A 24,203-nucleotide genomic window follows, 5' to 3' on the forward strand; every position below is an offset into this window, starting at 1 on the left:
GTCAGAGGGGCGGCGCGAACAACGGGGCGTTTCATCCCGAGGTGGTGAGGTCGCCAGGGCCCCGCCTGCCCCACGCCCGCCAGGCCAGCTCTGCGTTCTCACGCCGCGGGACACGCGACGCGAGTCCCCCGGGCAGGGCCCCCACTCACGGCTCCCGGTGAGTAAGGCTGGGGGTTCCGACCTTATCATCCACAGACAGAATCCACGTCCTTCTGGGAAGGGGGCCGGGGGGTGGGGAGGGGAGCTGGACCCATTTGTCCCAGTCCCAGCTAGGGGCCCCTTCCCTGGGCAGGAGGGCCGGGCAGAAGGGACGTTGAAGGACCCCCGAAGAAGAGTGGAGTGGGAAGGGTCGTGAGCGGATGAGGGGAGCTGGTTTGAGTGGGAAGATCACTGGATGTGGAAGGACTGGATGGGGGCCTCAGCTATGCGGTTAACCCTGGACAAGCCAGTGTGACTGCGTTGCACCTCTTCTGTCGACACAGCGTAATTGTTGATGCTTCATGGAGTCACTGCTTAAAAATCAGGAGATTTAACCAGAAATCCAGTTCCCAGCTTCTGAGAAATCAGAAGTTTAAGAAGCCACTAGACCCCCTTACCTTGGCTGTACCTGGAGCACAGGTCCCATGTGTAATTGGGGCATCTCAGCCTGTCCACTGGGCACAGTCCCCACCTGGCTTGGTTCACGTCCTCATGTATCCCGTGGTGCCCCTGGTAGAAGTTCCAGGCTGGAAGGCCTTGGACCTCGGCCAGCCCTCAAACACCATGGGAATCCACAGTCCAGTGAGGAGGTTACAAACATCACCGTGACCAAGCTTAATGTAATAATCATGGTAACAACAACAAAGGCTCTCTTTTTTCTAGTACTCACCATGAGCCAAGCACTTTGTGAAACACAGTGTACATGATAAGCTCACACTCCTAAAAGCACCTGCTAGACTGCCTGCTTCCCGCTTTTACACAATGGAGGCTGCCAGGGGGGTGGTTATGAACTATTTGTAAATCATGTGTGCTCGGCAGGGCACATATCCCCCCAAAGGGGCAAAAAATCCTATTCTTTTTATGTATAAAACACAAATGTACATATAGTGCATAAATAGATATATAGTGTATCTGTGGTATTAAAATTTCATAGCGTTAAAATTTCACGATTAGGAAAAATAGTCTAAAAATGCTCCTTAAGTGAGGGCAGTAGTGAACAAAAGGTTGAGAAACTCAGCTGTAAAAGAATGGGCCCCACAGGTGTCCAGGTTTAAATCTATCATTATCCCATCTTCCCCCATCATAATCACACATTTACACAAATTTCCAAGAGGAAAAAATATATAAGCCATTTATTATAAGGGTTCAAGTTCATAGCCACCCTGGAGAGAGAGAAGCTGGAAAAATAGTGAATCACTAGTCAAAGCCTCCGTGCAGAGGCTTGGATCAGCTCAGCCTTGAAAATATTGATCTAAGAATTGCTTACTTCTCTTTCAGATACCCCAAGGACTGAACAACTGGCATAAGGAAGGCCTGATTCCCTTCCAGATGTCCCCCAAGGACTGAAGCGTTCGGGAAACCACACTGCTCCCTAATGAAGCCCAGCAACCACTCCTGTCCACAGCTGTGAGTGAGGCTGTGAGTGTAGTTCGGGTTAGGTCCTGAACCCAGGAGGGGCTGAGAGTCCCTGGGATCTGCAATAATCATCTCAGGCCAGTGTGGGATGTTGATCTTGGAAAGAGCTTCTCCAGCCTTAATCTCTGAGTCAGCGCTCCCCTAAGGTAAGTTAGGCCAGAGAGTAATTAACAACTCCCATCCACACACTATCATCACAAGCCTAGAGGAAAACACTATATGCTAGGACCCGTTCGTGCTTCATGCACATGAGTAGAGTTTAAATCAACTTCACCATATACCTGGCAACATCTTTTGAGGGGGAGCACATAAGGGGAGATGGTGGGGTGCCCGGCTGGCTCAGTTGGTGGAGCATGTGACTCTTGATCTTGGGGTTGTGAGTTTGAGCCCCACGTTGGGTATAGAGATTACTTAAAAAATAAAATCTTAAAAAAATTAAATTAAAGGAGAGATGCTCTGGGGAGAATTTCATCTGCAGAATTGTAGGGCAAAAGCAGCCATAGACTTTACTTGAGCAAATAGACCTGTGTTCTTTAAAAAAAAATTTTTTTTAATGTTTATTCATTTTTGAGAGAGAGACAGAGCATTAGCAGGGGAGGGGCAGAGAGAGAGAGGGAGGGAGACACAGAATCTGAAGCAGGCTCCAGGCTCTGAGCTGTCAGCACAGGGTCTGATGTGAGGCTTGAACTCACGAACCTCAAGATCGTGACCTGCGCTGAAGTCAGACACTTAACTGACTGAGCCAACCAGGCACCCTAGACCTGTCTGTGTTCTAATAAAACTTCACTTATGGACACTAAAATTTGAAACTCATATAATTTCCTTGGGGCACAAAGCATTATTCTTTTCTTTCCAGCCATCTAAAAATGTGAAAACCAGGCACCTGGGTGGCTCAGTCCCTTGGACATCCGACTCCAGTTCAGGGCATGATCTCGTGGTTTGTGAGTTTGAGCCCCACATCAGGCTCTCTGCTGTCAGTGCAGAGCCTGCTTTGGAGCCTCTGTCTCCCTCTCTCTCCCCTGCACCTCCCCTGCTCATACTGTCTCTCTCAAAAATACATAAACATTAAAATTTTTTTAATAAAACAAAAAAAAAACCAAAAATGTGAAAACTATTCTTAGCTTGTGGGTCATACAGAAACCGGCAGCTGTCTGGGTTTGACCCACAAGGCCATTGTTTGCTAATCCGCTCTAGATTATAATTCTGCATTCTCCACAGATCTGCTTCACTAAAAGACCAATATGCTTTCTCTTCAGAGCTCTCCAGGAAAAGGAGAATTGGGCACAATGACTAGCATAAACAAGAACCCAGTGGGGCATATTGTCTGGAGGATCTTGAAGCCAATGGATGGCAATAGGAAGAACTGGCTTTAACTCACCAGTACCAAGCTATCATTCTGGCAGACCCTTGGGACAAGTTTGTCCATCTGGGGAGGGAATCTCAGAACTAAAGCCACACTGGTTTTTGGGCGAGAAGGCTGAAGAATCGAGTTTGGGAAGGGGTATGACGTAGTACAATTCTGGAGAGCTTGACATCAGGAGTCATTACAGGATGGTGTAAGAGTAATCTGGCTGAGACAGCAGTGTCTCTCTTGGGTATATAGAAATGAAAATCTATATTCACAGAAAACCAAAAGAGGGAAACAGCTGATGAACGGATAAACATGGTGTATCCACACAATGGTTTACAACTCAGCAATGAAAAGAAAGGAAGTATCACTGCATGCTATGACATGGATGAACGTTGGAAACAAGCTAAGTGAGAAAAGCTAAACGCAAAGGACCACATGCTGTATGATTCCATTTATATGTAACATTAAGAATAGGCAAATCCATAGAGAAAGTAGATTGGTGGTTCCATGGTGGGGGGGGAGGGGCTGGGCTGTCCAAGGGGGAGAGGCTAGTGGGAGACGGGGAGTGACCGATAGAAGGTAGAGGACATCTTGTTGGGGTGGGTGATGAAAAGTTTTAAAACTGATGGCAGTGATGGTCTCACAACTCTGAATAAACTAAAAAACACTCAATAGTATACTTCACATGGATAGATTATGTAGTATGTGAATTAATACCCCAGTAAAGTTGCTATTAAAAAAAAAAGAATTGGAGCACCTGGGTGGCTCAGTTGATTAAGTGTCAGGCTCTAGACTTCAGCTCAGGTCATGGTCTCACTGTTTGTGAAATCGATCCCCTTGTCAGACTCTGTGTGCTGACAGTGAGGAACCTGCTCGGGATTCTCCTCCCTCTCTCTCTGCCCTTCCCTCGCTCTTACTGCTGTCTCGCTCTCTGTCTCAAAATAAATAAACTTAAAAAAAAAAAGAATTTAAGAGAATGTCCTTCCCCTCAGCCTCTCAGACTGGGAAAGGATTCTGTCTCTCTGTCTCTCTGTCTCTCTCAATTTCACACACACGCTCACACACACACCCCTCCCTATCTGCCTTTTTGCATCTGTGAAGGGAGAGCCACACAGATTTCTCTTTGTGTCCTACTCAGATGGCCTTAACCTGTCCCCAGCTGCTGTGAGTACCAGCTCATAACTCATGATGCCCCCTTTCCTGAAAACTGCCCTTACTCAGAAAAAAAGCCATGTCTCCTGAGAGGTTATACGCACACACTCCAGAGGCCAAGTTCAGCCATTGGCACACAGCCCCACCACCCCTTTGCCTCAAGGTGGAATTTGCTTTGTGCTGAATTTGTGCTCCAGAGCTGCTTCTTTTTTTTTTTTTTTTTTTTTTTTTTGGTAGGATCAGAAAGAAGCTGGCCTTCAGCTGAGACCACATTCTCCTTTTATTATTTTTTTTAATGTTTATTTTTGAGAGAGAGAGACAGAACACGAGCAGGGGAGGGGCAGAGAGAGGGAGACACAGAATCCAAAGCAGGCTCCAGGCTCTGAGCTGTCAGCACAGAGCCCTACACAGGACTCAAACACACTGACCACAAGATCATGACCTGAGTCAAAGTCAGACACTTAACCTACTGAGCTGCCCAGGCGCCCCAGCTGAGACCATAGTCTTGTCTTGACTTTTATTCTCTGCCCTATTCTGCTTCCCTCACTTTCTTAACGAATCACACAAACAGGAATCCCTGTCTCTGGTTCTGCCTCCGGGGAACGGGGCTAAGACAGGAAACTTATGGAACAGAGAAGTGAGCAGGGCAAGGGGGAGGTACGACTGGAGGAGAGAGAGAGACAATGGAGAGGGTAGATGATGTCTTCAGTCGACAGGCAGATACAGGACGTGGTGTCCCCAGAGCGGGGGCAACTTCCTGCACCTCTGAGCTCAGGCTGTATGGAACCCAGCCGGGAGGTGTGGCTCGGAGCTAGGCTGAGGCCATTCTCCCCGTCTCTCCACTGAACCCCATAGTCTTCGGGCACCCCAAGGGTTGGAGGCAACTGGGGCAACACTGGCATTCCTGGACAATAATGAGGCTTCTCCTGATAGCCCCTGTCCTGCAATCATTCCTAGCGGCAACCAGTGTTGCCCCCTCCTTCACATGAATCACCCAGAGTTGCTTAGACACATATATGTATATATACATGGGGGTGCCTTGTAAGAGAAAGGAATCTGTCTCAGAAGCCTTTCCCAGCAGACTTCCCCTTAGTTCTCATTTGCTGAGGTTTCAACACATGCTCATATAAAAACAAACAAACAACAACACAGCGACACCCCCAGGAAAGGAAACGTGTGACCTGGCCACACATTGGAATCACCTGGTATTTTTTTTAATGCCAGATGCCAGGGGCCCAACCTCAGGCTATTTAAATCAGAGTCCAAGGGTCTAGAGTCAGTGAAAAATTACAGCAAATCTAAAAACTAGTGCTGGGTCATCTCCTATGGGGAGGTGGGGAGGAAGGAGGTGAGGAGCAGGAAGGAAAGGAACAAGTGGGTGGGGCCAATGAGAGGGCAGGGAGAAGAGGCCACTGTGTCTCTGGGGTTTAATCAACAATTCCCCCACACAAGCTCTGTTCCTCCTACTGGTTCACGTGAGCAATAGTTACTGCGCAGGCCAGTCCCGGACGAGAGGGTCAGAGCCGAGAACGAAACAAACACGGTCCCAGCCTTGTGCTTTTTCACTTCATGTCACGTTACTGACGTTCGGGCGTGTCGTGGCAGGTCCTTGAAATTCATGGTGTGGGCTGCTGACAGTACTCACGGTGTGATTATAGCACAGTTGATTCATCCGCTCTCCCCGCCGAGGGGCATCCGGATTCCGGGTCTGGAAAGCAATGCTGATACGAACCACTCTGTCCATTGTTCAGGAGTTTTTCCTGGTGCAGAAAGAGTGAAACCACTCCGTCACAGAACATGTGAATATTTAACCCGAGGAGATACAGCCTAACTGTGTTTCAGTAGACTGTATTCCCTGCACTTCTGTGTATGATTTTATGCTTCCGTCACCAATGTATAAGCGGCCCATATATTTATAATCCAAGTGCTCAGGATTTGTGGAATGGCATTAAATAAGTAAAGAAAGGGAGTATTAGTGTCAGGATCAGAGGAATCTCATGGAAACAGAGAGTAGGCAGCTACCTGGCTCCCTCTGGGGGCAGACCATCCTCCACCTCTGCTTTTCTCTTTCTGGGTATTCCTCTCTCCTTCTGCAGCTGAGCATCCTCTAAAAGGCTCCCGGTGCCTGTCTGCTCCCTAATTTAGACTTGCCGTTGACTGTGTGTTCCACGGCACCAGCTCTGGCCTGGATCTCACGGTATCTCATAGTTCCAGGGCTTCCCGAACTCTCCTCCCATCAATTCAGATTTTAAGGTGAATAGATCTATTGACATCGCTGGGGTCAGGCATCCATGCCTGGTCCACTCTGAGACCAAGGAGTCTTGGTCACTTTGAGGTAAACATGACTTCCTAGGTCCACACCTTTTGCAGGGACTCTAAGAGCTATTCCAAAGTAGGAATTACAGGTGAGGCATGCATCCCCAAAGCATTTTTCACGCCAACTTTGCTCTCCCTAAATCAGAAGAGGCCACAGCAGACATACATGGCCACTTGGCCTCATGCAGATAAACTAGCAATTCCTCCCTTGGCACTGGAAGGCATGAAGCAAAGAATTTAGCATACTGTCTCATCCTACCGTGTAATTCTTACATGGTAAGAGTTAAGGCAAACAGACACTCTCATCCAGGACAATAGACCACTTGTAGGCAAGAAATTGAGTTCTTAAGTCAATATGTAATTCAAAAAACAAGTGCAGGGAAAGTTATCCATTAACCACGAAACACAGTATATGTGGCTTTGTATCTACAAACTTGCATGGTAACCAATACATCTAACTGAATAACTTATGTCAGATAATGAGATCATGAAAAATCGCTGTACACCCTTTGACAGATGCTCTACCTCATCTCCTGACAACAGAATTCAAACTATTAGTTTTCCTCATTTCTGGGTATGTAATTGGAGTCAAAACAGTTAAAACACAGGTCTGATACAAGCAGTGGGTCAAAATCTAAACACTTGTAAACATCTCCGTTCTCATGGAAAGCTCAAGAAAACTACAGAAGCCAGGCGGTTTGCATGTTTCAGGCCTTGAGATACTAGGTAATGATGTTATGAAATCCTCACAATTAGCAAGACTTTTAAAAACTAAGCATCCAATTGAACTGTAGTCTTATGAAGACAAATGCCACTTAAAACTACACGCAGATACCATTTTTTATTTTTGAGATTGGAAAAAATCCAAAAGTTGGGTAAACACTGTGGAGACTGTAGAGAAATGGGCATACTCATCCATTACGAGAGGGTGTGTTAATTGGCCTAACCCCTGCAGAGGTCACACGGGCACCATCTATCAACATTATAAATGTGTATACCCTGGCCCAGCAGTTCATCTCCTAAGAATTCATGTTACAGAGACACTTGGGCGCTTGTAAAATGGCATGGAGGTAAGGTTATTTGATGCAGCGTTTTTTTCCAGCAAAACCCTGGAAACCACCCAAGTGTCCATCAGGTTAAATAAAGTACCAAGCCATGAAACACAGTGAAGCTATAAAAAAAAATTTTAAATTAAAAAAAGGAACACTTCCTACAAAGTGATATGGACAGGTTGCCAAGTTATATCAAATGAAAAAAGTGAAGCACAGCACAGTGTGTATCAGTGTGAAAAAACATGCTATCTTTTCTGTAAGAAGTTGAGAGAACACAAAAAAATATGTACAGATATGTATTCATATTTGCATAAATACACCTTGAAGATACCTAAGAAACCAATAGAAGTAGTTGCCTGGAAGGTGGGAGGGCACAGTACAACTTGGGTGGGTGGGTCACAGCAGGTGAAGGGGAAATTTCACTTTATACTTTTTCATCTGGTTAGGTTTGGGTTTTTTTTTTTTAATAGTGTATTTATTTATTTTTAAAGTTTATTTATTTATTTTGAGAGAGAAAGAAAACACAAGCAGGTGACTGGCAGAGAGAGAGGGAGAAAGAACCCCAAGCAGGCCCCACACTGTCAGCATGGAGCCTGACACAGGGCTCAAACCCATGGACGACAAGATCATAACCTGAGCTGAAACCAAGAGTTAGACTCTTAACCGACTGAGCCACTCAGGCGCCCCTAATTTTATTGACTCTTTTTTACTTATTTATTTTTGTTTTTAATTTTTTTTTCAACATTTATTTATTTTTGGGACAGAGAGAGACAGAGCATGAACGGGGGAGGGTCAGAGAGAGGGAGACACAGAATCGGAAACAGGCTCCAGGCTCTGAGCCATCAGCCCAGAGCCCGACGCGGGGCTCGAACTCCCGGACCGCGAGATCGTGACCTGGCTGAAGTCGGACGCTTAACCGACTGCGCCACCCAGGCGCCCCTATTTTTGTTTTTAAATTTACATTCAAGTTAGTTAGCATATAGTGCACAATGATTTCAGGAGTAGATTCCTTAATGCCCCTTACCCATTTACCCCATCCCCCCCACCACAACCTCTCCAGCAACCCTCTGTTTATCCTCTATATTTACAAGCCTCTTATGTTTTGTCTCCTTCCTGTTTTTATATTATTTTGGCTTCCCTTCCCTTATGTTAATCTATTCTGTGTCTTAAATCCCTCATATGAGTGAAGTCATATGATGTTTGTCTTTCTCTGACTAATTTCACTTAGCATAATACCCTCTAGTTCCATTCACGTAGTTCCAAATGGCAACATTTCTTTCTTTTTGATTGCCAAGCAATACTCCATTGTATATATATACCACATCTTCTTTATCCATTCATCCATCAATGGACATTTGGGCTCTTTCCATACTTGGGCTATTGTTGATAGTGCTGCTATAAACATTGGATGCATCTGCCCTTTCGAAACAGCACACCTGCATCCCATGGATAAATGCCTAGTACTGCCATTGCTGGGTCGTAAAGTAGTTCTATTTTTAATTTTTTGAGAAACCTCCATACTGTTTTTCCAGAGTGGCTGCACCAGTTTGCATTCTCAATAGCAGTGCAAAAGAGATCCACTTTCTCTGCAACCTTGCCAAATCTGTTGTTGCCTGAATTGTTTGTGTTAACCATTGTGACAGGTGTGAGGTGGTATCCCATTGTGGTTTTGATTTGTATTTCCCAGATGATGAGTGATGTCAAGCATTTTTTCATGTGTCTATTGGCCATCTGGATGCTCAGACATGTTCAGTAAGAAGTTTCTGTGGCCAAGACCAAAGAGGTTTTTGCCTGCTTTCTCCTCTAGGATTTTGATGGCTTCCTGTCTTACATTTAGGTCTTTCATCCATGTTGAGTTTATTTTGGTGTCTAGTGTAAGAAACTGGTCCAGGTTCATTTCTGCATGTCACCATCCAGTTTTCCCAGCACCACTTGCTGAAGACACTGTCTTTATTCCACTAGATATTCTTTCCTGCTTTGTCAAAGATTACTTGGCCATCTGTTTGTGGGTCCATTTCTGGGTTCTCTATTCTGTTCCATTGATCTGAGCGTCTGTTCTTGTGCCAGTACCATACTGTCCTGATGATTACAGCTTTGTAGTACAGCTTGAAGTCCAGGATTGCGATGCCTCCTGCTTTGGTTTTCTTTTTCAAGATTACTTTGGCTATTCGGGGTCTTTTCTGGTTCCATACAAATTGTAGGATTGTTTGTTCTAGCTCTGTGAAGAATTTTGCTGCTATTTTGATAGGGATTGCATTGAATATGTAGATTGCTTTGGGTAGTATTGACATTTTAACAATATTTGTTCTTCCTATCCAGGAGCATGGAATCTTTTTCCATTTTTTTGTGTCTTCTTCAATTTCTTTCATAAGCTTTCTATAGTTTTCAGTGTATAGATTTTTCACCTCTTCGGTTAGATGTCTTCCTAGGTATTTTATGGTTTTTGGTGCAACTGTAAATGGGATCGATTCCTTGATTTCTTTCTGTTGCTTCATTGTTGGTGTATAGGAATGCAACCGATTTCTGTGCATTGATTTCATATCCTGCGACTTTGCTGAATTCATGAATCAGTTCTAGCAGGGTTTTTTGGTGGAATCTTTTGGGTTTTCCATATAGAGTATCATGTCAAATGCAAAGAGTGAAAGTTTGACCTCCTCCTGGCCAATTTGGATGCCTTTTATTTCTTTGTGTTGTCTGATTGCTGAGGCTAAGACTTCCAATACTATGTTGAATAACAGTGGCGAGAGTGGACATCCCTGTCTTGTTCCTGACCTTAGGGGGAAAGCTCTCAGTTTTTCCCACTAAGGATGATATTAGAATTGGGTCTTTCATATATGGCTTTTATGATCTAGAGGTGTCATCCTTCTATCCGTACTTTCTTGAGGGTTTTTATCAAGAAAGGATGCTGTATTTTGTCAAATGCTTTCTCTGCATCTATTGAGAGGATCATATGGCTCTTGTCCTTTCTTTTACTGATGTGATGAATCATGTTCATTGTTTCTCAGATATTGAACCAGCCCTGCATCCCAGGTATAAATCCCACTTGGTTGTAGTGAATATTTTTTTTAATGTATTGTTGGATCCGGTTGGCTAATATCTTATTGAGGATTTTTGCATCCATGTTCATCAGGGAAATTGGTCTATACTTCTCCTTTTTAGTGGGGTCAATGTCTGGTTTTGGAATCAAGGTAATGATGGCTTCATAAAAAGAGTTTGGAAGTTTTCCTTCCATTTCTATGTTTTGGAACAGCTTCAAGAGAATAGGTGTTAACTCTTCTTTAAATGTTTGGTAGAATTACCCTGGAAAGCCATCTGGCCCTGGACTCTTGTTTTTTGGGAGTTTTTTAGTAACTAATTTGATTTCTATACTGGTTATGGGTCTGTTCAAATTTTATATTTCTTCCTGCTTCAGTTTTGGTAGTGTATATGTTTCTAGGAATTTGTCCATTTTTTCCAGATTGCCCATTTTATTGACATATATTTGCTCATAATACTCTCTTATTATTGTTTTTGTTTCTAGTGTGTTGGTTGCGATCTCTCCTGTTTCATTCTTTTTTTTTTTTTTTTTTTTTTTAATTTTTGGGACAGAGAGAGACAGAGCATGAACGGGGGAGGGGCAGAGAGAGAGGGAGACACAGAATCGGAAACAGGCTCCAGGCTCTGAGCCATCAGCCCAGAGCCCGACGCGGGGCTCGAACTCACAGATGGCAAGATCGGGACCTGGCTGAAGTCGGACGCTCAACCGACTGCGCCACCCAGGCGCCCCATCTCCTGTTTCATTCTTGATTTTATTTATTTGGGTCCTTTCCTTTTTCTTTTTGATCCAACTGGCTAGTGGCTTATCAATTTTGTTAATTCTTTCAAAGAACCAGCTTCTGGTTTCGTTGATCTGTACTCCTGGGGTTTTTTTGTTGTTGTTGTTGTTTCAAGAGCATTAATTTCTACTCTAATCTCTGTTATTTCCTGTCTTCTGCTGGTTTGGGGTTTTATTTACTGTTCTTTTTCCAGCTCTTTAAGGTGTAAGGTTAGGTTGTGTATCTGAAATCTCTCTTCCTTCTTTAGGAAGGCCTGGATTGCCATATACTTTCCTCTTATGACCGCCTTTGCTGTGTCCCAGAGGTTTTGGGTTGTGGTGTTATCATTTTCATTGGTTTCCATGTACTGTTTAATTTCCTCTTTAACTGCTTGGTTAGACCATTCATTCTTTAGTAGGATGTTCTTTAGTCTCTGTTACCTTTCCAAATTTTTTCTTGTGGTTGATTTCAAGTTTCATAGCGTTGTGGCCTGAAAATATGCACGGTATGATCTCGATCTTTTTGTACTTGTTGAGGGGTGATTTGTGTCCCAGTATGTGGTCTATTCTGGAGAACGTTCCATGTGCATTGGAGAAGAATATATATTCCGCTGCTTTTGGATGATCTGTTAAGTCCACCTGGTCCAGTGTGTCATTCAAAGCCATTGTTTCCTTGTTGATTTTCTGATTAGATGATCTGTCCATTGCTGTAAGTGGGGTGTTGAAGTCCCCCACTACTCTGGTATTATTATCAATTAGTTTCTTTATGTTGTGATTAATCAATTTATATATTTGGGTGCTCTCACATTTGATGCATAAATGTTTACAGTTGTTAGGTCTTCTTGGTGGATAGACCCCTTGATTATGATATAATGCCTTTCTGCATCTCTTGATACAGTCTTTATTTTAAAGTCTAGATTGTCTGATATAATTATGGCTACTCTGGCTCTCTTTTGTTGACCATTAGCCTGATAGATGGTTCTCCATCCCCTTCCTTTCAAACTGAAGTTGTCTTTAGGTTTAAGATGGGTCTCTTGTAAACAGCACATAGATGGATCTTGTTTTCTTATCATTCTGTTGCTCTATGTCTTTTTATTGGAGCATTGAGTCCATTGACATTTCAAGTAAGTACTGAAAGATATGAATTTATTGCCATTATGTTGCTTGTAGACTTGGAGTTTCTGGTGCTGTTCTCTGGGCCTTTCTAGTTTTTGTTGCTTTAGCTCTTTATTTGTTTTTTTCATCTTTTCTCCCCTCAGAGAGTCCCCCTTAAAATTTCTTGCAAGACTGGTTTAGTGGTCACAAACTCCTTTCATTTTTGTTTGTCTGGGAAACTTTTTATGTCTCCTTCTCTTTTGAGTGACAGCCTTGCTGGATAAAGAATTCTTGGCTGCATTCAGCACATTGAATATATCCTGCCACTCCTTTCTGGCCTGCCAAGTTTCTGTGAAGAGGTCTGCTGCAAACCTGATCTGTCTTCCCTTGTTGGTTAAGGACTTTTTTTCCCTCACTGCTTTCATGATTCTTGCCTTGTCTGAGTATTTTGTGAATTTGACCATGATATGCCTTGTTGATGGTCGGCTTTTGCTGAATCTAATGGGGGTCCTCTGTGCTTCCTGGATTTTGATGTCTGTGTCTTTCCCCAGGTTAGGAAAGTTCTCTGCTATGATTTGCTCACATAGCCCTCTACCCCTTTTTCTCTCTCTTCATCTTCTGGGACCCCTATGATTCTGATGCTGTTCCTTTTTAATGAGTCACTGATTTCTCTAATTCTTAAATTGTGCTCTTTTGCCTTAGTCTCCCTATTTTTTCTGCTTCATTATTCTCTGTAAGTTTGTCCTCTTTATCACTGATTCTCTGCTCTGCCTCACCCATCCTAGCTACCACGGCATCCATTCGAGATTGTAGCTCTGTTATAACATTTTGTATTTCATCCTGACTAGCTTTTGTTTCTTTTATCTCTGCAGAAAGGGATTCTAATCTATTTTTGACTACAACTGTATTCTTATTATCATGATTCTAAATTCTGGTTTAGACATATTGCTTGTATCTGTGTTGGTCAAGTCCCTGGCTGTCTTTTCTTCCTGCTCTTCCTTTTGGATGAATTCCTTAATTTCATCATTTTCAAGTGAGAAAAGGAATTAATGAGGTAAAAAAATTAAAATTAAAAAATATATTAAAATTAAAAAATTAAAAACAAACACACACAAAAAATCAAATAAATGATGCTAGATCCTAGGTGTGTTTTGGTCTGGGTGTTGAAAGGGGCTTGATAGATTAGAGAAAAAAGGGGAAAGAAGAAAAAAAAGGAAATTGTTTGAAAATTTGAGTAAATGAATACACTGAAATAGAATAAAATGAAATGATGGAAGTAAAATAGGATTTGAAAAAAATTTACACATGCATAAAAAATATAGTAGAAAAAATTAAAGAAAATATTTGGAATAAATATTGAAAGTAAAAATATTTTTTCTTTCTGTATTAAAGAAAAAGAAATGAAAAAGAGAAAAAGGAAAAAAAGAAAATTTAATAGATGGACCAGCAGAGTGAAATACGATTGAAGTAACTTCGTTTTCCCTAGAAGTCAAACTGTGAAGCGCTCTACAGTCCATAAACTAAGCAGGCGGAGAGACTTGTGTTCCTGAAAAGCGAGTTTGGCCCAGTTGGGGGGGCTTAGTGTAATGGCTCTGTTCTCCCCTAGATGGCGCTGCTTAGCTTACTGGGGTGGATGGTTGGAGCACCTGTAGGTGCATATGCGTATGCGCAGGAGCAGTGAAAATGGTGTCACCCAGCCACCCAGTCTCCAGTGTCAGAACTCTGTTCTCCCCGATCAGCAATCGCACACCCGTCCTTTGTTTTCGGCTTCCCACTCCCGCTTTTATACCGTCTGTGACCAAGCCCCAGGCAGAATCTCCCTCCTGAGTTTTATCTCAGATGCAGCTGTGTTTCCCGACCCCTCACTTCTGAGGAACTGTGGCTTTGACCCGTTCTGCCCCTCTGTGGAGGGTCTCACACAGCAATGGCCAGGTGCCAGCTGCACCCAGGAACGTTTACAGGAAGGCGTGCTGCTGCCGAGGCCCAGAGACTGCGGCCGGGTGCCAGCCCACCCCAGAGAAAGTTCACGCAATCGTGTAGCAGCAGCGGTTTAGGAATTATGGAAAATCACAACACGCGTCTGGCACCAGGCTTCGTCCTCAATATCCTTGTTCCAGCACCGGCGAATGTGATTGTTCTCCAGGGTCTGCTGGGGCCTTGCCTTTGGGGGACCCACACAGCCTCTACCAGGTGTCCTCTCAGCAGGGGAACCGCTTCTCCCCATGTGGCCCAAAGACCCCCGGACTCTACTCTGCCCCTGGGGATTCACCCTTCCCACCAGAGCACCACCAGGTATCGATCTGAGGAGTTTCAGACTCTGCACTCCCCTGTTTATAGAGTCTTAATGGAACTTAAACCCTCTCCTTTCTCCTTTCTCCCTTTTTAGTTCAGTCCCTGCAGCTGTTTCCACTTTTCTACTTTCTCTCCAGCTGCTTTGGGTGGGGGTGCTTTTCCCACACTCTCCCCCCACCCTCCATCTCCATCCTCTCTCTGCATGTTAAAACAGCTCCCTGTTTTCTGAGGCTTCTCTCTCCCCCAGTTCACCTTACAGCACTGCGTACCTGCTGAGTTCTGTGGTTCAGGTTGTGCAGATTGTTGTGTTAATCCTCAGATCAGTTTTCTAGGTGTGCAGGATGGTTTAGTGTTGATCTGGCTGTATTCCATGGATGTGAGATGCAAAAAAAACTTCCATGCTGTTCTGCCATCTTGGCTCCTCCTTTTATTTATTCTTTTCAAGTAATCTCTATACGCAATGTGGAGCTTGAACTCATAACTCCAGGATCCAGAGTCACACACTCCACCAACTGAGCCAGCCAGCCACCCCTCATCTGGTTAGGTTTTAGACCATGTGAATTTATTCCCTATTCAAAAATTGAATTATAATAATTGTTTAGTTCAGTGTAAAAGAAAATAAAGTCTAACATCCAGAATATAAAGCCAAAGCCCTGCAGTCTGAGAGTAGAAAGCATTTTATTAACAAAATCTGATTTTATTTGTTATTTTTTTATTTTTTTTTAATGTTTTTTAACGTTTATTTATTTTTGGGACAGAGAGAGACAGAGTATGAACGGGGGAGGGGCAGAGAGAGAGGGAGACACAGAATCGGAAGCAGGCTCCAGGCTCTGAGCCATCAGCCCAGAGCCCGACGCGGGGCTCGAACTCATGGACCGCGAGATCGTGGCCTGAGCTGAAGTCGGACGCCCAACCGACTGAGCCACCCAGGCACCCCCAAAATCTTATTTTAAAAGTATATGTCAACCCTAATGCTTTTCATCCATGACTATCTATGGGTATCATATCAAAATAATTATGCTGAGTAAAAGGAGCCAGACTCCCCCCCCCCCAAAAAAGGTACATCTCATCTGATGCCACTTTCATAAAACTCCACAAAATGCAAGCTAATCTATAGTGACAGAAAGCAGCTCGGTGGTTGGTGGGGGTGGGGGTGGGGCAGGAAGTGTGGGAAGAAGCAATTACAAAGGGGTACTAGGAAGCTTTTGTGCATGCTGGATATGTTCACTGTCTTGATTGCATCATGGTTTTATAGGCGTAAACGCATGTCAAAATGTATTAAATTGTGTACTTTTTTAATATGTGCAGTTCATGGTTGATCACACCTCAACAACGCATTTTTTAAAGTTAATGTCACCATTTCCTCTATTTTTTAAATGATTTTTTAACCTTTATTTATTTTTGAGAGACAGAGCATGAGCAGGGGAGGGGCAGAGAGAGAGAGAGGGAGACAGAATCTAAAGCAGGTTCCAGGCTCTGAGCTGTCAGCATAGAGCCCAACACGGGGGTGGAACCCACAAACACGGGAGATCATAACCTGATCTCCCGAAATTAGGCGCTTAACCGACTGAGCCATCCAGGTGCCCCTCCTCAGTTGTTTGTTTGTTTTTTTTTTTTTTTAATGTTATTTAGTTTTGAGAGAGAAGGAGAGAGAGACACAAGTGGGGAAGAGGGAGAGAGAGAGGGACACAAAGGGTCCCAAGCAGGCTCTGCACTGACAGCAGAGAACCCAAGGTGGGGTGCAAACCCACAAACTGCGAGATCATGATCTGAGCCAGATTCAGACACTTGACCAACTGAGCCACCCAGGTGCCCCACTATCTCCTCAATTTTTAATTTCAATTTGTTATAGTTTTTAACAAATATATCTATTATTCAGGACGGGAATTATGTATGTAATTTATCAATAGTTCTACATACAGTTGAGGGTGAGTGTTCAAAAACTTTCTGGCTGAGAGAGGCGTGTAATCACAAGTGAATGGGAAAGATTGGTTGAAGCCAGTACAATGCCACATATTTAACTGCTGCACTCTGCTGCCCCCTGCTGTAAGTAGGTTTTATAGCCACCCTTACCTTCATGCTCAGGATTTTCTTTTTTCTTTTTTTTTTTTTTTTACGTTTATTTATTTATTTATTTTGAGAGAGGGAGAGAGCGCGCACGCGTGCGTGAGCGAGCGGGGGCGGGGCAGAGAGAGAGGGAGAGAGAACCCCAAGCAGGCTCCACACTGTCAGTACAGAGCCCAATGCGGGACTCAAACTCACAAACTGTGAGATCAAGACCTGAGCAGAAACCAAGAGTGGGTCACTTAACTGACTGAGCCACACAGGCGCCTCTCAAGCTCCAGATTTTAATGATGAGGAAGGATGACTCCAGAGGGCAAATGACTGGAATCCATCTAAAAACAAACTCTTCTAAACCACACACGTGCACACACACACACATACTCTCACACACACACACACACACACACTACCCATACATACACATACATGCATGCATATACCACACACTCACACGTGCGCACACACTTAAACACACTCAAACACACACACACACCCATATACACACTCACATGCATACACACACACACACACACACGCACACGTACACACCAGGAAGCAGCTCCAGATCTTTTTACCACTACACCCGCCTCAACGGAGACCAGAAGAACCATTCAAAGCCACCAATGAGAAAAAAACAAAGGCAAAGTGATGAGGCCAAAGCTGGAACTTCAAAACCTTTTCACGGGGAAGATGTGGGTGAAGGGGTCTTGGACTCCCCTACAGGCCGGCAGTCCCCTTCATCCTTTCTCACGGTAACGGAAACACTGAAAACCAAGCCTCTTGTCATCCATCCAGTGGACATGAACACTTAACTATAAGAACTATCATGGACGTGGTCCAAGAACTACTTACCAGTGAGCTCTAAGAGAAGCCCACACTCAGGTAAGGACCTGACAGGTGCCTCTTCACAGTCGTTTCCAAAGGCTTCCAAGATGGGTGAGCCCATGGCTTCCAACTAGGTTTGGTTTGGGGGGAAATTAAATTTTCTTTTCCAATGTTCTTATATTTTATGCAGAAAATGAAACCAAACTACTATATGTGAGACCTCACTCTTTTACCATAAAGGCACACAGATCCATAGGTCGACTTCTCTGCTTGTTTTTAACCTTTTACAAAAATATAACCAGCCAGGCCCTGGTAAACTTTTGACAACCAGGTTTCCAAATGCGGTTCTGAAGTGCACATTGGTTGATATTTTTAATTTACCTTAACAACAGGGAAGTGAAAAATAACACAGTAAAGACGTATTTTGGAACTTCACTCATTCTTCCATGATGTGAACACTGTCTTTGCCAAACCAGATCACAGGTTTCCAAGACTGGAAGAATGTCTCCCTGACTTCTTTTATAGCATTCCCAGACACAAAGCACTTTTAAATGTAATCTGCATTATTAGCATTCCCTTCACTTTCTTCAAGCTAGGCAATCAACAACACGATAAATCAAGCCCCACTTGACAGCATCTGCTGGCTCCCATGGTGTAAATTCTGCCACTACGACCGATTTCAAGCTGCTGATGTCATGTCACCCAGGGTGCAGGAGCAACCATTACATCGGACTTGCATCGTGCAGAGACCATGGATGTGAATCATTGCAAGAGCAGAGAGAAGTGATTAAAGTCACTTCCTAAAATCATTAGGAACTGATGAGTTTTGAGTCTTTATTACATCTGTCTTAAATGTAATGTGTTTATGGCACAAAAACAGACACATAGACCAATGGAATAGAATAGAAACCCCAGAACTAGACCCACAAACGTATGGCCAACTCATCTTTGACAAAGCAGGAAAGAACATCCAATGGAAAAAAGACAGCCTCTTTGACAAATGGTGCTGGGAGAACTGGACAGCAACATGCAGAAGGTTGAAACTAGACCACTTTCTCACACCATTCACAAAAATAAACTCAAAATGGATAAAGGACCTAAATGTGAGACAGGAAACCATCAAAACCTTAGAGGAGAAAGCAGGAAAAGACCTCTCTGACCTCAGCCGTAGCAATCTCTTACTCGACACATCCCCAAAGGCAAGGGAATTAAAAGCAAAAGTGAATTACTGGGACCTTATGAAGATAAAAAGCTTCTGCACAGCAAAGGAAACAACCAACAAAACTAAAAGGCAACCAACGGAATGGGAAAAGATATTCGCAAATGACATATCGGACAAAGGGCTAGTATCCAAAATCTATAAAGAGCTCACCAAACTCTACACCCGAAAAACAAATAACCCAGTGAAGAAATGGGCAGAAAACATGAATAGACACTTCTCTAAAGAAGACATCCGGATGGCCAACAGGCACATGAAAAGATGTTCAGCGTCGCTCCTTATCAGGGAAATACAAATCAAAACCACACTCAGGTATCACCTCACGCCAGTCAGAGTGGCCAAAATGAACAAATCAGGAGACTATAGATGCTGGAGAGGATGTGGAGCAACGGGAACCCTCTTGCACTGTTGGTGGGAATGCAAATTGGTGCAGCCGCTCTGGAAAGCAGTGTGGAGGTTCCTCAGAAAATGAAAAATAGACCTACCCTATGACCCAGCAATAGCACTGCTAGGAATTTATCCAAGGGATACAGGAGTACTGATGCATAGGGCCACTTGTACCCCAATGTTCATAGCAGCACTCTCAACAATAGCCAAATTATGGAAAGAGCCTAAATGTCCATCAACTGATGAATGGATAAAGAAATTGTGGTTTATATACACAATGGAATATTACGTGGCAATGAGAAAAAATGAAATATGGCCTTTTGTAGCAACGTGGATGGAACTGGAGAGTGTGATGCTAAGTGAAATAAGCCATACAGAGAAAGACAGATACCATATGGTTTCACTCTTATGTGGATCCTGAGAAACTTAACAGGAACCCATGGGGGAGGGGAAGGAAAAAAAAAAAAAGAGGTTAGAATGGGAGAGAGCCAAAGCATAAGAGACTGTTAAAAACTGAGAACAAACTGAGGGTTGATGGGGGGTGGGAGGGAGGAGAGGGTGGGTGATGGGTATTGAGGAGGGCACCTTTTGGGATGAGCACTGGGTGTTGTATGGAAACCAATTTGACAATAAATTTCATAAAAAAAATGTAATGTGTTTAATTGTGGGTTTATGTAATTCAATTTTTGACGATGGTCGTGATGAACTGGCGCTCACAAAATTCTGGGAAATGTAACAATGGGCTCTCGTGAACCACTCCAGCACACCGATCAAATATACATGAAGAAGCATTCTACAGAAGTGCCTGGGTGGCTCAGTAAGTTAAGTGTGGGACTTTGGCTCATGTCATGATCTAGCAGTTCGTGAGTTCAAGCCCCGCGTTGGGCTCTGTGCTGACAGCTTGGGGCCTGGAGCCTGCTTCGGATTCTGTGTCTCCCCCTGTCTCTGCCTCTCTCTGTCTCCCCCCTCAAATATAAATAAACATTAAAAAATTTAAAAAGAAGAAGAAAAGAAAGAAAGAAATGCCCTACAATCAGCACCCACAGTGAGAAACACAACACAACCAGATCCCCTCAAGCAGACCTCGAGGTTGCTCGCTGACACTAGCCTCTTTTCCTCCGCTCCCTTGGTGGGTAGCCAATCCCCTGACTTCAACAGCACGGATTACTGTGCCTCTTTGCAGGTCATACAAATGGAATCACAAACCTGCAGTTTGAAGTGCTACCGATAGAAGCCTCTCGTGAGGCAAAGACGGAAGGCTCCTACAGGACTGGGGAAATGTTCCTCCCAAATCCGGTTCTGGGAGCTTACTCGCCTCTCTCTCTCTCCGCTGTAAGCCGTGGGTTACTCGTGCCAGGGTGGGAGAAGATAGAGAAATAACCGAGCACGCTATCTGAGCATGAGTGAGTCCCCAGAGGAGATCTGGGGCCACAAGTTTCCCAGGGGAAATAGGGGAACCAAATTTGGGCAGAGGAATCCCAGCGGGGGCTTTGACCTCAAACCCTAGTGTGGTCTGCCTGGGAGCTAGCTGGGCGATGAGCAGTGAGGCCTGCTTCTGCCCAGATCATAACAGGCGCGGCTGTCCCCGTGACTCCTTTATCCAGACAAGGTGAACCCCCTGAAAAACACATCAAGGGAAACATAGAGGAAAGTACAACACAGAGGTTACGTTCTGGGACTCAGAGCTACATAAGTTTCAATCACTGCCTCTTCACTTACTAGCTTTGTAAACTTGGGCAAATACCTTAACTTCTCTGAAACTTTGCTTATCTATAGAATGGGAACAATAAAACTCTCCTTGCCAGTTGGTTAACGGATTAAGTAAGATCATATATGTGAAACAAGAAGTCATGTATATTGTTACCAGTGATTATTTTTATACTCAGGGAATGAGGGGAGGACTTCTATTTTACTGAGATATTACAGGCTGAACTGACAGCATATGGAAATATGGGGATTAACACTGCTCTGCATAGTATATAAACAGCTACTTTGCTTGGGCAAGGACTTATATGCACATGAATGCATACACACCTCACATATGTACATTGACTTTTTCATAAATAGAATAGACAAACGATTTGGGGGGAGAAGCTTTTAAATTTTTTCCTTTTTGCCACTTTTACCCGTTGGTTAGTATAATAAACAGATATACATGCTTCAGCCTATCATAGAATCTTTGTCAACAAACCAATATATTGCATTCTGTAGTTCTGTCCATGCTTGTATAAAATAATTTACATACACACACACAGACACACACACGGTTTTACAGAAATAGGTTCCTATAGTGCTGTTTTCTGTATCTTGCTATTCTTAATATAACATAAAAATCTTTCCAAATTAACAAATATACTCTATTATTTTTAGTGGCTGCATATCACCCTAATGGGTGGATGTTCTATAATTAGTTCAGCCGTTTCTCAGTTGGAGGGTCCGTGCTTTGTTTCTACTTGCTTGCACAGAGCACAATGCTGCAATAAACATCCTTACACCTTTACCATTATAAGCCTTTTAAGATATATGTCTCGATGTGTTTTTTAATACAAAATATTTTATCTTGGGGGCGCCTGGGTGGCTCAGGCAGTTAAGCGTCTGACTTCGGCTCAGATCATGATCTTACAGTTCATGAGTTAAAGCCCCACATCCGGCTCTCTGCTGTGAGCATTGAACCCACTTGGGATCCTCTGTCCCCCTCTCTTTCTCTGCCCCTCCCCTGTTCATTCTGTCTCTTTCTCAGATTAAATAAACTTAAAAAAAATATTTTATTTCCATGGGGAAGATCCCCCAGAGAGGGTTTTCCAGGCCAAGGCGGTCATGCATTTTTTATTCTTTTATTTACTTTTTTATTTTTTTTAATGTTTGTTAAACATTAAGAGAGAGAGAGCGTGTGTGGGGGAGGGGCAGAGAGAGAGGGAGACACAATCCAAAGCAGGCTCCAGGCTCTGAGCTGTCAGCACAGAGCCCCATGTGGGGCTTGAACCCACGAATCATGAGAGATTGTGACCTGAGCTGAAGTCAGATGCTCAACAGACTGAACCACCCAGGCGCCCCTGCATTTTTTATTCTAAATAGTTTTCAGATTGCATTCACAAAAGTCCGAAAAGATTTCCATTTCCACCAGCCCCATGTGAGAGTATGCTTGTTCCCAGGTCCCTGGCAGTAATAGGCTTAGCCTTCTTTTTTTAATTTGTTTAGGCTTTTTACGTCTTTTTATTATGGGCATTTTCAAACATCTCGAAAAAAAATAGAACAATATAGTGAACCCCCAAATACTCACAACCCAGCTTTGGCAATTATCAACGTTTTGCCATTACTTCGCCTTCTTTTTAATTTTTGCAAATTTATGGGCATAAAGTGATATATGTGTTACTTTTTAAAAATCGCATTTTTGCATTTCTCTGACTGCTCATGATTTTGAGCACATTTTCACATGTTTGCAGTTGATCTTCTGTGAGTTTCTATTCATATAGTCTTTGCATAATTTTTGGTTGTTTGTCTTTCTCTTGCCAATTTATAGGAGCAGTTTGTAGTATATATGTTAATCCTTGTTGTCTTCTGTCTTGCCAATATTTTTCTAATCTGATGTTTGTTTATGGAATCTTTTGTCCTCCTAAAGTTTTTCATTTTTTATATATTTCAAATACATCTGTGTCTTTTTCTCTTTTATAGTTCCGTATTTTCTTTACTGCGTAAGAAACTACTCTCTACCACCAGCAGCGCCAAATGTAAGCTGGTACAACCACTTTGGAAAATTACTCAGCAAAATCCACGGAAGCCGAACATACATACAGCCCTATGATCTAGCAGGTCTGCTCGCAAGTAAGTAGCCAACAGAAATACAAAGATACGGTCCTCAAGAGATAAGTGCGAGAATATTCACAGCACTCCATGATAGCCAAAAACTGGTAGGAAAAACACCTAATGCCCATCAAGGGCAATTACCAGTAATTATATGAGTTACTATTCATATACTAGTAATAGTGGTAATTACCACATTAGTAATTGTGGTAATTCATGCAATTAATGCATTTTTTAATTGAAAAAAGAGCCAGACATAGAAGAGAACATACAGTATGATTCCATTTGTATAAATATCAAAAATCAGCACAACTAATTTCTGGTGTTGTAAGTCAGGATAGAGGTTACTCTTAGAATGTGTCACAAGCGACCTTGTGGCATTGCTGGTCATGTTCTGTTTCTTGATCTGTGTACAGGTTAAATAGATGAGTTCACTGTGTAGTCTATGATTTGTATGCTTTTCTGTAAGTTTGATGTATTTTAATAAGAAATTGACAAGATGCACTCGAAAGCCTGCATAAGTGTGTTTATATCAGCTTTATTCGTAACTGCCGAGATTCAGAAGTAATCAAGATGTCCTTCAGTAAGTAAATGGATAAATAAACTGTGTTACATCAGACGAAAGAATACTATTCAGTGCTAAAAAGAAAGAAGCTGTCAAGCCATGAAAAGACATGGCAGAACCCTAAAGGCAAATTAGTAGTTGAAAGAAACCCATCTGAAAAGGCCACAAACTCTATAATAATCCCAACTACAGCAGAGCCTTGGATTGCGGGTAACTTGTTCTCTGAGTGTTCCACAGGATGAGCAAACATTTCTAATACATTTTAACTTGATAAACAAGTGATGTCTTGCAGTCAAGTAGTATGTGACGCTGAACATCACATGATCACAACTGAGCCAATGGTTCTCTCTCTCTCTCTCTCTCTCTTTTTCACTGCAGGATTGTGGGTGATCATCTCCCATGCTCGGATGCTCGGTCTCAGGCAGAAATCAGTGATGTTTCGGAACGTTGGAACGTGCCCACAACCGACACTACTGTATTTTTGGTCACTTCAAAGCACCTATGGACAGTCCTTTGCTTTTTCATACAAGAGTAAGCTTATGAGTGCTTTGCTTCATTCCAGGTCATTAGATAGGTTCCTTTGTAAAGCTACACAAAACGAAAAAGATTCCATTGAGCCAACAGATAGCAGTGATTCTCTTAGTGATATGAAAATCGTCCTACACAGTAACCCTCCT

General features: G+C 43.2%; 1 long non-coding RNA gene across 1 annotated transcript; it reads left to right on the forward strand.

Annotated features, from left to right (window-relative positions):
- The first annotated feature begins 35 nt into the window (after positions 1-35).
- On the forward strand, positions 36-22,977 carry LOC122471547. The gene is made up of 3 exons (XR_006294206.1): positions 36-157; positions 1,477-1,760; positions 22,833-22,977. It is a non-coding gene; the product is annotated as an uncharacterized LOC122471547 (long non-coding RNA).
- The last annotated feature ends 1,226 nt before the right edge of the window (positions 22,978-24,203 follow it).

This window comes from Prionailurus bengalensis, chromosome E3 (assembly GCF_016509475.1).
Source record: "Prionailurus bengalensis isolate Pbe53 chromosome E3, Fcat_Pben_1.1_paternal_pri, whole genome shotgun sequence".
Taxonomy (NCBI): domain Eukaryota; kingdom Metazoa; phylum Chordata; class Mammalia; order Carnivora; family Felidae; genus Prionailurus; species Prionailurus bengalensis.